The following is a 13,077-nucleotide window of genomic DNA, read 5'->3' as shown; positions in this document are numbered from 1 at the left end:
GTGTGTGTGTGTGTGTGTGTGTGTGTGTGTTTTACGTGTTTGTGTAGCAATTCTTTCCTATCCATTCACATGCGTATATTCTTTGTATTCGTCATCTTTGTCTGTAAACTGTACTGTATATTGTATGTCGCCTTCTCTATCTATAGTCCAGTGGTTCCCAAAGTGGGCGGTACCGCCCTCCTGGGAGCTGTGGAATGATCCAGGGGGATGGTGAGGTAAAAGAGGGCGGTAGGGGAGGCGGCAGGAGGGCATCGGAACCAAGTAATATTCTTTTTTATTTTTTTACAAAAACTATATGACAAAATCTAAGTCACGAACATTTAAGGAACACTTATGCTTTAGAAAGAATAAAATTAACATAAAAGTTATACGCAAGAGCATGGTTTTATTTTATTTAAACCTTCCAGGCTTCTTGAACATTTGAAGAAAAAACACTTTGATAAAGCAGACAAAAACTTATCATATTTTCAGTCACTTCGAGAAAATTTTTAGAAACGGAAAACCATTGGAAATGTTTGCTAGCACTTCACAACAATATAGTGATGGTTTGTGTGCATCATTCAACATCTCATTGCTGATTGTTAGATCTGGTAAGCCTCATACAACTGGGGAAGAGCTTATTCTGCCAGCAGTAAGAGAGGGTCTGTACACAGTTTTACACAATCCACCTGAACAAATTATTAAAGCTATTTCTCTCAGTGATAAATCTGTTCAAATAAGAGTGGATGAAATGGTTGAAAACACTGAAGACATATCGTGCAGCATGCTTAGGATAACAGAATTTAGCATACAATTATATGAGTCCTCTCTGCCAGGCAATGAATCTTTGCTTGCTTATATTCGTTTCGTCAGATATGAAAGTTTGGTTCAAGATCTGTTATTTGCAAGACAACTAGACACAGACACAAAAACTGAGTCAGTATTTCGTGTTGTTGAGAATTATTTCAAAGAGAGAGACATCCCGCTTACCAATATTCTTGTTTCTGCAAGCACCATCGACGATAGGCCGTCATTATGGCTTCATCAGTTTCATAAAAAAAAACTGTACCTGGTGTGTTTACGGTGCACTGTGTAATCCACAGGCAACATCTGGTCGCAAAAAACCCAAGTGGTCAACTTCACAAATCAATGAGGACTGTTATCACAGCAGTAAATAAAATCAAGGCACATGCTCTCAATTCTCAACTGTTTTAACAGCTCTGCACTGAGAATGATGAAGATTTTGAATGTTTGCTGTTGCACACAGAAGTTAGATGGCTGTCAAGGGGACGCTGCCTGACAGGTTTTTATTCATTTTTTAAAACAATTGTTGAATTCTTCCAAGACTTCAGTTTTGTTCTCTGTGATGAACTAGAAACATCAATCATGACATTGCTTACTTGCCAGATATATTCACAAAGTTCAACCAAATTAATTTGCAGTTGCAATGAAATGAGGTTAACCTTATCAAAGTCAAATCAACCCTCTCCACGTTTCTGTCCAAGTTCCGGTTATTCAAACGTAAAATAGCCCGTCGTGAATTCTTCCAGGTTCAGAGACTCGCTGAATTGGAGAAGAAGAGAATAGCAGACGATGACCTTCAAGTGTATTGTGAACACAAGGATGACCTGCATGAAGATATATCTGACAGATTTCAGGATCTTTTTCTGCTTAAAATACCAGACTGGGTGATCAACCCATTGCTAGATATCACCAATGAGGAAACAGGAATGATGGAGGAAGAACTGGTTTCACTCCAAAATGACATTGAACTGAGGCCAAAGTTCAAGAAATCATATCAAGATTTTTGGCTTAAAAAAAAAAAAAAAATCTGACCGCTACCCTGCACCGCGGAACAAAGTTCAGATGTACTTTATTACCTTCCAAACTTCATCTTTAGTGAAGCGGGGCTTCAGCGTAGTTGCCCAGCTTCTTTCTAAGCAAAGAAACAGACTGAAAATTACTGAATGCGGGGATCAAAGACTTCCTAGTGCTTTCCAGCCTGATGTTCAGAAGCTGATATTCCTGCATCAGGCACATCCATCCCATTAAAACCATGAAGACAATGTAGTTACAGGTGAGATGTAAATTTACCCTTTCATATTGTTAAAACAGCTAAATAAATTGGTTTACTAGGTTAAGTTATACGTGCATTTACAGTGATAGATTAGTCGTTGTTTTGAAGTTGCAGTATACCTAATACCAAGAAAGAGGTGTGTGTTCGTATATATGTTCACCACCACCTTTGGCTCTCCTCTCCTTTCTCTGATCCACCTCGTGAACAAGCTTTCATCTTTTCTATCCATAATGACCAAGAGCAGCTTGTACAGCACCCTACCCGTATCGCTGACCGCCTTAGGGAGGGCTCCAACATATTTGACCTCTTCCTTACAACTAATCCTTCTGCTTACACTGTTAATCTTTCCTCTCCGTTGGGCTCATCTGATCACAACCTGATTACCTTAACCTGTCCTATCGCTCCGGTACGGCCTGCAGACCCTCCAAAGAAACGTCGACTGTGGCACTTTGGAGCTGCGGATTGGGAGGCCCTCAGGCAGTACTTTGATTTTCCCTGGAATGATCATTGCTTCCGAGGCCGAGAGCCATCTGAGTGTGCCTTGTGCATTACGGAGGTTATTCTCTCGGGCATGGAAGCATACATTCTTTTCTCATATCCTTTGACTAATGCAAAGAAAGCCTTGGTTTAATCACCCTTGTTCTAATGCTGTCCGCAACAAGGAGAGGGCATATAAAAGGTACCAGAGCCAACCCACCCCTGAATCGCATCTTTTTTATGTTTCTGCCCGGAATCGTGCAAAGTCTGTTCTTCACTCTGCTAAAAATAATTTCATCTGTACCAAATGCTCTCATCTCTCTAAACTCGAATTCTTCCCGCTCCTTCTGGCACCTTGCCGAAAACCTTTCTAACAACTTTACCTGATCATCCTTCCCTCCTCTTTTCTACTCTGATGGCTCTGTAGCTATTTCTTCTACTGATAAAGCAGATCTTTTCGCTCAGACGTTCTCCACCAGTTCCACCTTAGACGATTCTGGTGCTGTTCCTCCATCACTTCTGCCCTCTAACTTCCTCATGGCTGACATTAAAATTTCTTCAGCTGATGTGTTTTGTGCCATCACAGGCCTCGGTACTAATAAGGCATATGGGCCTAATGGAGTCCCTCCTGTTGTCCTCAAGAACTGTGCTTCTGTGCTTACACCCAGCCTAGGTAAACTCTTTCGCCTTTGTCTTTCAGCTTGTACCTTTCCTTCTTGCTGGAAGTTTGCTCTCAGTTCAGCCAGTTCCAAAGAAGGGTGACCATTCCCAACCCTCTAACTATAGTCCAATTGGTTTAACATCCTGTATCTCAAAAGTTCTCGAGTCTATTCTTAACAAAAAAATTTTAAAGGATCTTTCCTATCACAACCTCCTTTCTGATAATCAGTATGGGTTCCGTCAGGGACTCTCCACTGGTGATCTTCTCGTCTACCTTTCAGACTCCTGGTCATCCTCCTTTCGTGACTTTGGCAAAAGCTTTGCCATCGCACTTGACATCTCAAAGACTTTCGATCGAGCCTGGCATAAATATTTAATTTTCCAAACTGCCCTCCTACGGTTTCTATCCTTCTATCTGTGACTTCATCTCTAGCTTCCCTTCTGGTCGTTCTATAACCGCTGTTGTAGACGACCATCGTTCTTCTCCTAGATCTATCAACAGTTGTGTTCCTCAGGGCTCTGTCCTATCACCAACTATCTTCCTTTAATTCATCAGTGATCTTCTAAGCTGTACATCTAACACTATCCACTCGTATGCTGATGATTCCACCCTTCACCTTTCCATTCGGTTCCCGCAACGTCCATTTCAGTAGTTACCTCAGTAAACAAGCAATGAGGCTATGGCACACCTAATGTCTGACTTAGTTCGTACCTCTGACTAGGGTAATAATAATCTTGTTGTTTTTAATGCATCAAAAACTCAGTTTTTACACCTATCAACCAGACAGAATCTTCCACAGGAGTACCCACTAATGTTTAATAAAATCCAGCTCAAGCCTGCATCATCCTTGAACATGCTTGGGGTTTCATTCACTCGGGATTTATCTTGGAATGATCATATTACATCTCTTGTAAAATCAGCTTCCAAGAGATTAGGTGAGCTAAGCCGACTCTGTACCTTATTTACCCCTGCACAGTTATTGACTTTGTACAAGGGTTTTATTCGCCCCTGTGTAGAGGTCAACTCTCATGTATGGGGAGGCTCCCCATATACAGCTCTTCTCAATAGGGTGGAGTCAAAGGCTTTTCGTCTCATTAACTCTCCTCCTCTTACTGGCTCCCTTCAACCTTTGTCTCTTCATCACACTGTTGCCTCTTTATCTCTTTTCTATCGCTACTTCCATGGTCACTGCTCCTCTAAACTGCCTGCTTGCATCCCTCCACCGGGAGCATAGCACCCATCTGGCAACAAACTCTCATCCCTTTTCTGTCCAACTCTCTAATGCAAGAGTTAACCGTTACTCTCAGTCCTTCATTTATGCAACGGGTCAACTCTGGAACTGTCTCCCTCTGTCTGTATTTCCTTCTTCCTATGATCTCCAGTCTTTCAAACGCAGTGTGTCCAGGCAGCTCGAAATGAACAGATCTTGAATTGGCTCACTTTTGCGTTTTTTTTTTTTTTTTTTGTTCTCGGAAGGGAACTGTTATTGCGGGCTCATGGCCTTTGGTTCCTTCTTCTTCGCAAAAAAAAAAAAAAAATGTGTGTACGGGGGAGGGAGCGCTAGGGATGTGGCCTGGGAGCCAAGGGGGTGACAGGCCCCAAATGTTTGGGAACCACTGATCTCTCTCTCTCTCTCTCTCTCTCTCTCTCTCTCTCTCTCTCTCTCTCTCTCTCTCTCTCTCTCTCTCATCGCAGTAGAGTGTCAAAAAAAAAAAAAAAAAATATCCTTTACCATTTTTTATTATCCAGAGTTGATTCAGACATTTGGCTAATCTTTTGATCTCTCTCTCGGTCAATGTCCAGGTGGATTCTAGGTAGCGTAAGGGGCACCGTAACACCTTTTTCATAGTGATTTAGTTTATTTATTACACCTGAATCTTTTCCTGTTTGCTTTTTACATCTTTTTCTTCTTTTAATAATTCGTCAGGGAAGAGGTGTTAAGGGATATCCAGAACTGCTATGAATGCGACCTACTGAGACTCGGGATCGTGTGGTAGCTCCCTAACACCTCATCCTTAGCGATCTATTTTTTGATAGTCTCTTTGGCTATATGGCTACCACTCAACCTAGTGAATGGTTTCCTGTGCTACATGGAATTATTTGTCTTATTACTTAGTGCAAACTCACCTGAAGGCAGCTCTCCATCGAGTGAGTGGATGGTGGGCGCCAGCGTCCAAACCATCAGTTTCAAAATGTACACTGTAATATTTTTGTAGTTACACATTTGTTTTTTTCCAATGCAGGGAAGAAGGAACCAAAGGCTAGAAACCCGCAAGGTTGTTCCATAAAAAAAAGAAAAAAGAAAAAAAGAGAGAACCCATGGTGTGATGATTGATGATAATGTTGCTGAGCCCCGATTCGCCTGGCCGAGCAGACCCGTTGACCACAGGTAAGCAACTGGTTCTGTGGGGCCGTCCTTCAAGTACAGTACAGTACATACACCGTGTAGGGATCCGGCGCCCCTTTGTGGTAGACAGCGCCTCACCAGGTACGGGTGTGGGTCTTTCCGTACAGCGAGGTGGAAGGAAATACGAGGCGATCTGGCTCCCGCGTGGACGCCGCAGCTGCGTCTCTCCACCCAGGGTACACAGCGCCACCTCGTGTAGGTTCCTCGTCAGCGCTAGAAATTATGTTGATCACAGAAATGTCACTGATCGTTACTTAGCTATAGAAAGTTTATCCAAACCTAACCTAATTACACTCATTGAGTTCTCTTTCTACGTAGAGATATCACACACACACACACACACACACACACACACACACACACACACACACACACACACACACACACACACACACACACACACACACACACACGAACCGACATGATACTCTGTTTCCCTTTCCAATATCCACAGCAAACACGAAGCAAACTTAATATTCATGATGGATATTGAGAAAAAGAAAATGAAGGTATCGAGATGGAATGACTGGGAGCTTGTTAATTGGAGAGAGAGAGAGAGAGAGAGAGAGAGGTCAGCAAAACTTATCTCAAACTAACCTCACTAATCTGAACGTCACTCTAAAGGATAATAATAATGAAAAAGGAGGACGAGGAGGAGGAGGACGAGAACGAGGACATGTCGAGGACTTATAAAAGAAAAAATAAATCGGTGGCAACAACAAAGGCAAAATGAAAAATACTCCAAGACTTTTGAAATTAGAAGCCCTAAAAAACATTCGTAGCCAACCATCAGTAAAATAGTATTATTAGTATGGTGTGCCTGGAGTTAAACTGCACCTTTTAATATTTCTGTAGCTCACATTACTGGATAAAATTTGGTTTGCAGAACGGCCTACCTGAAATTTAGAATATATGTGCATAATAGGTGAGGTAGCGGTTTCAGAGTTTTTATTTATACGTTTGATTCAGATTGTCTACTTATCATTCAGTGTAAGCCCGAACACTGGGGAACGTTGTGGCTGAAGTCCAAGTAGGAAGAACAGAAGGGGACATGACAGCAGAGGGATAGTGATAGTGATGCATTCATGGACAAGATTAAGTCAGCCCGCAAAATATTGGCTTTTTCTGAATGTAGTGTAAAAGAAAACGGTACTTAAGCTTTGTTGGTTAGCTGTCTATCTATCTATCTATCTATTGCCAGACGCCTGAATCCCGTAAGGGATGGCCACAAACAAATCGACTCCATGTCGCTCTGTCCCCTGCCATTTCATTGTCCTGCTCCCAGCTCACACCCCCCTCTCTCATATACCTCTCCACTCCATCCCTCCATCTCATCCTCGGCGTGTTGTGAATCAGCATTTGTTAAAGAAAAAACAATCTCCCTAATTCTTAGACATTATGATATGACTTCTGTGTGGAATGTACACGTATGAAGAGATCTTAGGACGAAATGACGCTGTGGCGGCGTGTCCATTCAAAGGGGGATCAGCCGACAGGTGTGTTTACATCACGGATTTCTGAAGTAAGCTCGCACTTTTCCCACCAGTTTTCCATGTTTACCGTGTGTTGTGTGTTCATAAACAATGGAGGGGAAGTCCAAGAATCCTCAGACGAAAGCTGAAGCCATGGACGAACGGAACTGGCCATGAGAAGAGTAAGGACGACACATGCATTTAATTTAAAGGAAAGAGCTTCCTGGGAGACTTACCTTTCTTCCCTTTAAATCAGTGATCATCCGAATAATTATATATTTACGATTTAGCCTTTGCTTATTTTATAGGAATGGCATTTTTTTATGTTTTTGTCGGGCTTTATGTTATGGCAAGTCTGATGTAATTATTTTATAGGTAAATGACGATAGGTTGATGAGAAATGAAGGAGGTAAACATACTTTGCAAGATTGTAAATTGTAAAAGACATGGGTTTTGCCTCCTAATTGCAAAGTGTAATTTTTAAGTGAGGATTTTATCACTTACACCTTACATGCTCTGGTTAAGGAAGGCAGTTTAGTGTGTGGGGGAAAGATTAGTTTTTTTTTTGTTATTCTCACTGTTTATGGAAGCTCCCTAACACCTTTTCTTATTTATTTTGATTATTACACCTTAATGCCCTTTTGTGTGTTGATATAAATCCTTCCAATATCTCAGTACCTTACATAAATAACGCACAAATGGGTATTAGCCCGCCATATCAAAATAATAATAATAATAATAATAATAATAATTATAAAAATAAATCGCTTAGGAAGAGGGCCCGTGAGTTAGTAGAGTCAGTAAACATAACCTCGAAAATCAGCCATGTTTTATTTTTCCTCCCCAAGTCGGTTTTCATAAGTTCAGGGAAGACTTTTTGCCCTGAACAGGTTACATAATGTTCTGTGTGGGTACCATTAACCCTTTAGTACGGATGGCCTTAAGAGGAACAAATTGGTCAGAAGCAGGAATAAAGTGCACGTCAGCGGATGGAAGGAAATTGTAGAACCAGGCTTGATATGGAAATCTGTATCTATCTTTCTATCTCTCTGTCTATCCATCCATCCATCCATCAATCACTCTATCTATCTATCTGTATATCCATCCATGAATCTATATATATCTATCTACAGCCAGACGCCTTAATTCCGTAAGAGTGGCCACAAATATATCGCCTCCACGTCACCCTGTCCACTACCATTTGGCTGCCCTTCCTCCAGCTGACTCCACTCCCTAATATACCTCTTGACGCCATCCCTCAGTCTCATCCTCGGTCTCCCCTTCCCTCTCACTTACATACATTCTTCTAGTTAGTCTCTCATTCTCCACGTGGCCAGACCATATCAAAGTATCTCACTTAACACACTCACTTCCACATCAGCTGTCTTCGCGCTTTCTTAAATACAGGTTAAGGTGTTGAATTTATATCTTAGACTCCTCCTCCACTCTTCTTCATATTTCCCTCCTCCTCCTTCCTCTTCTACTTCTTCTATTCTTTCTTCCTCCTCCTCTTCTTCTTCTTCTTCTTCTTCGTCGACGTCGTCGTCGTCGTCGTCTTTTTCTTCTTCTTCCCATTTTTTTCTTCCTATTTCTGTTTTTCCTGACTTCTTCCTCCATCCTCCCACCTTTTCTCCTATTTCTTCCTGATTTTTTTCTTTCTTTATCCCTTTTCTTTCTTTCTCTCCTCTCTTTCTTCCATTTTTCCCTTTCTTCCTTCTTCTTCACGCTGTGCCCCCCCTTCCACCCGCTTCTCCTTCTGTACCTCTTCTTCTTTCCTCCCTTCACTCCTTTGTTTCTTCCCCCTATTCCTTGTTCCTACTCCTCTTCTGCTACTTCTTTCTCACCTTCCGCTTCTCTTTCTTGGTGTTCTTTATTCCTCCCTTGTTTCTCTTTTTTTCCACTTCTTCCTCCCTTTCTGCTTATCCCTCCAATCTCTTCCCACTGATGGCTTTTATTTCTCTCCTTTATTCTCCTCCTCTTCTTCCTCCTCCTCCTCCTCCTCCTCCTCCATCTTTACACCAGGAACCTACTGTTACCCACAAACCAAGCAAATAGCACAGTCCTTAGTAACTATGCTATCCATAATAGCGATATCGTTTCAGCCATAAATAGTACAAACATAAACAAAACTCCTGGCCCTGATAAAATATCACCGATAATTCTCAAAGAAGCAAAACATGAGTTACTGCTGCCACTCTCTGTCTTATTCAACCAATCGATAAGCACTGGGAAAGTTCCATGCGAATGGAAACTAGCAAATGTAACACCAATTTTCAAACAAGGAAATAAGTCGCACCCAGGAAATTACAGACCAATCAGCTTAACATCAATAGTGTGCAAGTTAATGGAAAAAATCATAAGATATAAAATAGTTAATTATCTAGAAGAAAATAATATAATTAAAGACTCGCAGCATGGATTCAGACATTGTCACTCATGCTTAACTAACATACTGGACTTCTTCCATGATGTTTAGAAATCATATGATGACTCAAGAGCAGTAGATATAATTTACCTCGACTTTCAGAAAGCATTTGACACTGTCCCTCACAAGCGTCTCATGAGCAAAAAACAGAAGCACATGGAATAAAAGGAAGTACTCAGAAATAGTTACATGACTGGCTTTCAGACCGAAAACAGCGAGTTATGATAAATGGAAAGGAATCCAAATGGCATAATGTGATTAGCGGCGATCCACAAGGCTTAGTACTTTGACCGACACTTTTTATTTTCTAAATAAATGATATTGATGAGGGTCTAAATTGTAAAGTATCCAAATTTGCAGATGATACTATAATAACCAGTAAAGTAACTTCAAAATTACAGTGGCAGCAGTTACAAAATGACCTTAATACTTTAGCAAGCTGGGCAGAATAATGGCAAATGATATTCAACACAGAATAATGTAAAGTACTTCATATTGGAAGTAACAACGTTCGTGCGAATTACAAAATGAACAATATCCAGTTATCAAGTACAGACAATGAAAAGGATCGTGGTGTGATAATATCAAATGACCTAAAACCGAGTGAGCAGTGCACCAAGGCAGTTAAAATTGCAAACAAGCTGGTGGGTTTTATTGGAAGAACTTTAGAGTTTAAATCAGAAACAGTCATACTTGCCTTGTACAGCTCGCTAGTGCTCGCTAGTGCGCCCCCATCTTGAGTATTGTGTGCATTTCTGGTCTCCGTATTACAGAAAGGACATTGATAAATTAGAAAAAATTCAACGAAGAATCACAAAAATAATACCACGACTCAGAAACAAACTATATGAGGAACGCCTTGAAGAGCTTAAATTATTTAGTCTAACGAAATGCAGGTTAAGAGGGGATCTTACTGAAGTTTTCAAAATCATGAAGGGATATGACAACTTAGACATGAATAAATATTTTGATATAGACCGGTCGAGTCAAACCAGAAGTAATGGCTGCAAAAATTATGGGAAAGCATTTCTAATCCCATGAAGCAAAATACTTCTTCTTTAACAGAGTTCTAAATATCTGGAACAGATTACCCTCAGATACCGTGAACAGTATTTCAATTAAGACATTCAAAAACAAAATAGACAAATACTTGCACGAGAATCCTCAGTTAACTCTTTTTCTGTCCGAATAACATGCTTTTATAGCGACGTGTAAGCTCATTCCCTTTTTGTCTACAAGACACCCTGTAAACAATGTATCTGTACATGGCTTTGGGTCAGGTCATTATATATTTTTCAATGTATTCAGTGCAAATCAGGTACTATAAGCACAGATTAGGATCTGCACAGATAGCCCTGAGTTAACGGTCACTACTTTTATTTTCGACCTGTGATGGGCTGTGGATCACTGAGGGTCCCTGTTAGCCAAGTGACCACCATTGGGATTTTTTAAAAAGTACCAGAGTTCACTGCTTCAGGAGGAAATTTGTGTACTTGTCCCACATGGGACAGTTCCTTGTCTCAGTGGAGTGAACGGAGCTAAGGCCTGATTGACTGCTGCCTACCTAAAAAGAGCCAGGCAAGGCTGCTGCACCTCCCCTAAACATCCACTCTGTGCACTGTATATCCACACTGTGCACTGTGCAGTCCCCTTTTGTCTATAGGACACCCCGTCTTATATATTATTCAATTTCCTCAATGCAAAGAAAGTAATATAAGCACAGATTAGGATCTGCACAGATAGCCTTGAGTTAACGCTCACTACTCTTACTTTCGACCTGTGATGGGCTGTGGATCACTGAGGGTCCCTGTTGGTCAAGTGACCACCATCTGGATTTTTTTTTTTAATGTACCAGGGGTCACTACTTCAGGAGGAAACTTGTGTACTTGTCCCACATGGGAGAGTTCCTTGTCTCAGTGGAGTGACCGGAGCTAGGACCTGATTGACTGTTGCCTACCTTAAAAGCGCCAGGCAAGGCTGCCGCACCACCCCTAAACATCCACACTGTGCAGTGTGTAGTTTCCACGTTATGTCCACAGACTTCCCATAAACTCAATGTACCGGTTTATAATGTCATGCCGCAACTATTAGTTTATTTGATTACTTTCTCTTCCAGGTTACTCAGTCGGGTAGCTTATAGACAAAGTATTTTAGAATGTGACTTTTCCTTTCCAGTATTTCCTACGAAATTTCCATGTCAGTTTTTAAATGCTGCATGGTGGTTTTTCTCACTTTTTCCTGGAGGGTTTGGGGGAGGGGGAGCCTTCTTGCTTTACTATCCTTATCCTTCAGCATGTAGAGTTAGATTTTGTAGTCATAGTTTTCTCTGTAACAAGCAGCCTCGAAAGGACCATAAGGTCTGTTGCTGTTTGCATTCCTATGTAATTCTCCTCTTTCTTCTTCTTCTTCTTCTTCTTCGTCGTCGTCGTCCTCTTCTTCGTCGTCGTCGTCGTCTTCTTCTTCTTCGTCGTCGTCGTCTTCTTCTTCGTCGTCGTCGTCGTCTTCTTCTTCTTCGTCGTCGTCGTCGTCGTCTTCTTCGTCGTCGTCGTCTTCGTCGTCGTCGTCGTCTCCGTCATCGTCGTCGTCGTCGTCGTCGTCGCCGTCTTCGTCGTCGTCGCCGTCTTCGTCGTCGTTGTCGTCGTCGTCTTCTTCTTCGTCGTCGTCGTCGTCTTCTTCTTCGTCGTCGTCGTCGTCTTCTTCTTCGTCGTCGTCGTCGTCTTCTTCGTCGTCGTCTTCTTCGCCGTCGTTGTCGTCTTCTTCTTCGTCTTCTTCTTCTTCTTCTTCGTCGTCGTCGTCGTCGTCATCGTCGTCTTCTCCTTCTTCTTCTTCTCCTTCTCCTTCTCCTCCTCCTCCTCCTCCTCCACACCTAACCTCACCCAACAGCCTAACATAAACCATCCTGTGCTAACTTTACCTGCCGTAATTAAGCAACCATCGAGCTTAATAATACTTGTGATCACTGGAGTAAATTTATCTCTATCCCCTCCCTTTGCCTTTCCCTCAGACTCAAAGCGTCTGCCTGTCTAACAACCCCCTCCCCCCTCACTACCAAGAATCTGCTTAATTATCTACCTGTCTAGTCAACAATTATTTGTTTACCTAACTAAATAACCACTCTCTCTCTCTCTCTCTCTCTCTCTCTCTCTCTCTCTCTCTCTCTCTCTCTCTCTCTCTCTCTCTCTCTCTCTCTCTCTCTCTCTCTGTCTCTCTCAAAATACCGTGACTCATCCTTCCTAACACCAGGTGGCTGAGTAGGTGTCATAATATATCCAGGTATTTTCTGTCTACCCACGATGCTTATAATTAGACTGACAGCAGGCAAGCTAGAGGAAGCAAAGGCAGACCTATGGAAGAGAAGCTAGAGGTCAGAGGTTAGACGTTAGAGGTCAGAAGTTATTGGTGGAGTTAGTTTAGAGGTTTGGTTAGGTTTGTGGTTGTTGGTGTGGTGGTTAGGGGTTAGAGATGAGTTTCAGTTAGGTTAGGCTAGTTGCGGGGTGGGGTTAGTGAAGCAGTGAGTGAGGTCAGAGGTTGGGGTAAAAATATTTGTGAGAGAGAGAGAGAGAGAGAGAGAGAGAGAGA

This window comes from Coenobita brevimanus, chromosome 104, assembly GCF_032717465.1.
Source record: "Coenobita brevimanus isolate Jiangsu-jjx chromosome 104, ASM3271746v2, whole genome shotgun sequence".
Taxonomy (NCBI): domain Eukaryota; kingdom Metazoa; phylum Arthropoda; class Malacostraca; order Decapoda; family Coenobitidae; genus Coenobita; species Coenobita brevimanus.
The sequence above is the reverse complement of the archived record's forward strand: the minus strand, read 5'-3'. Positions refer to the sequence as shown.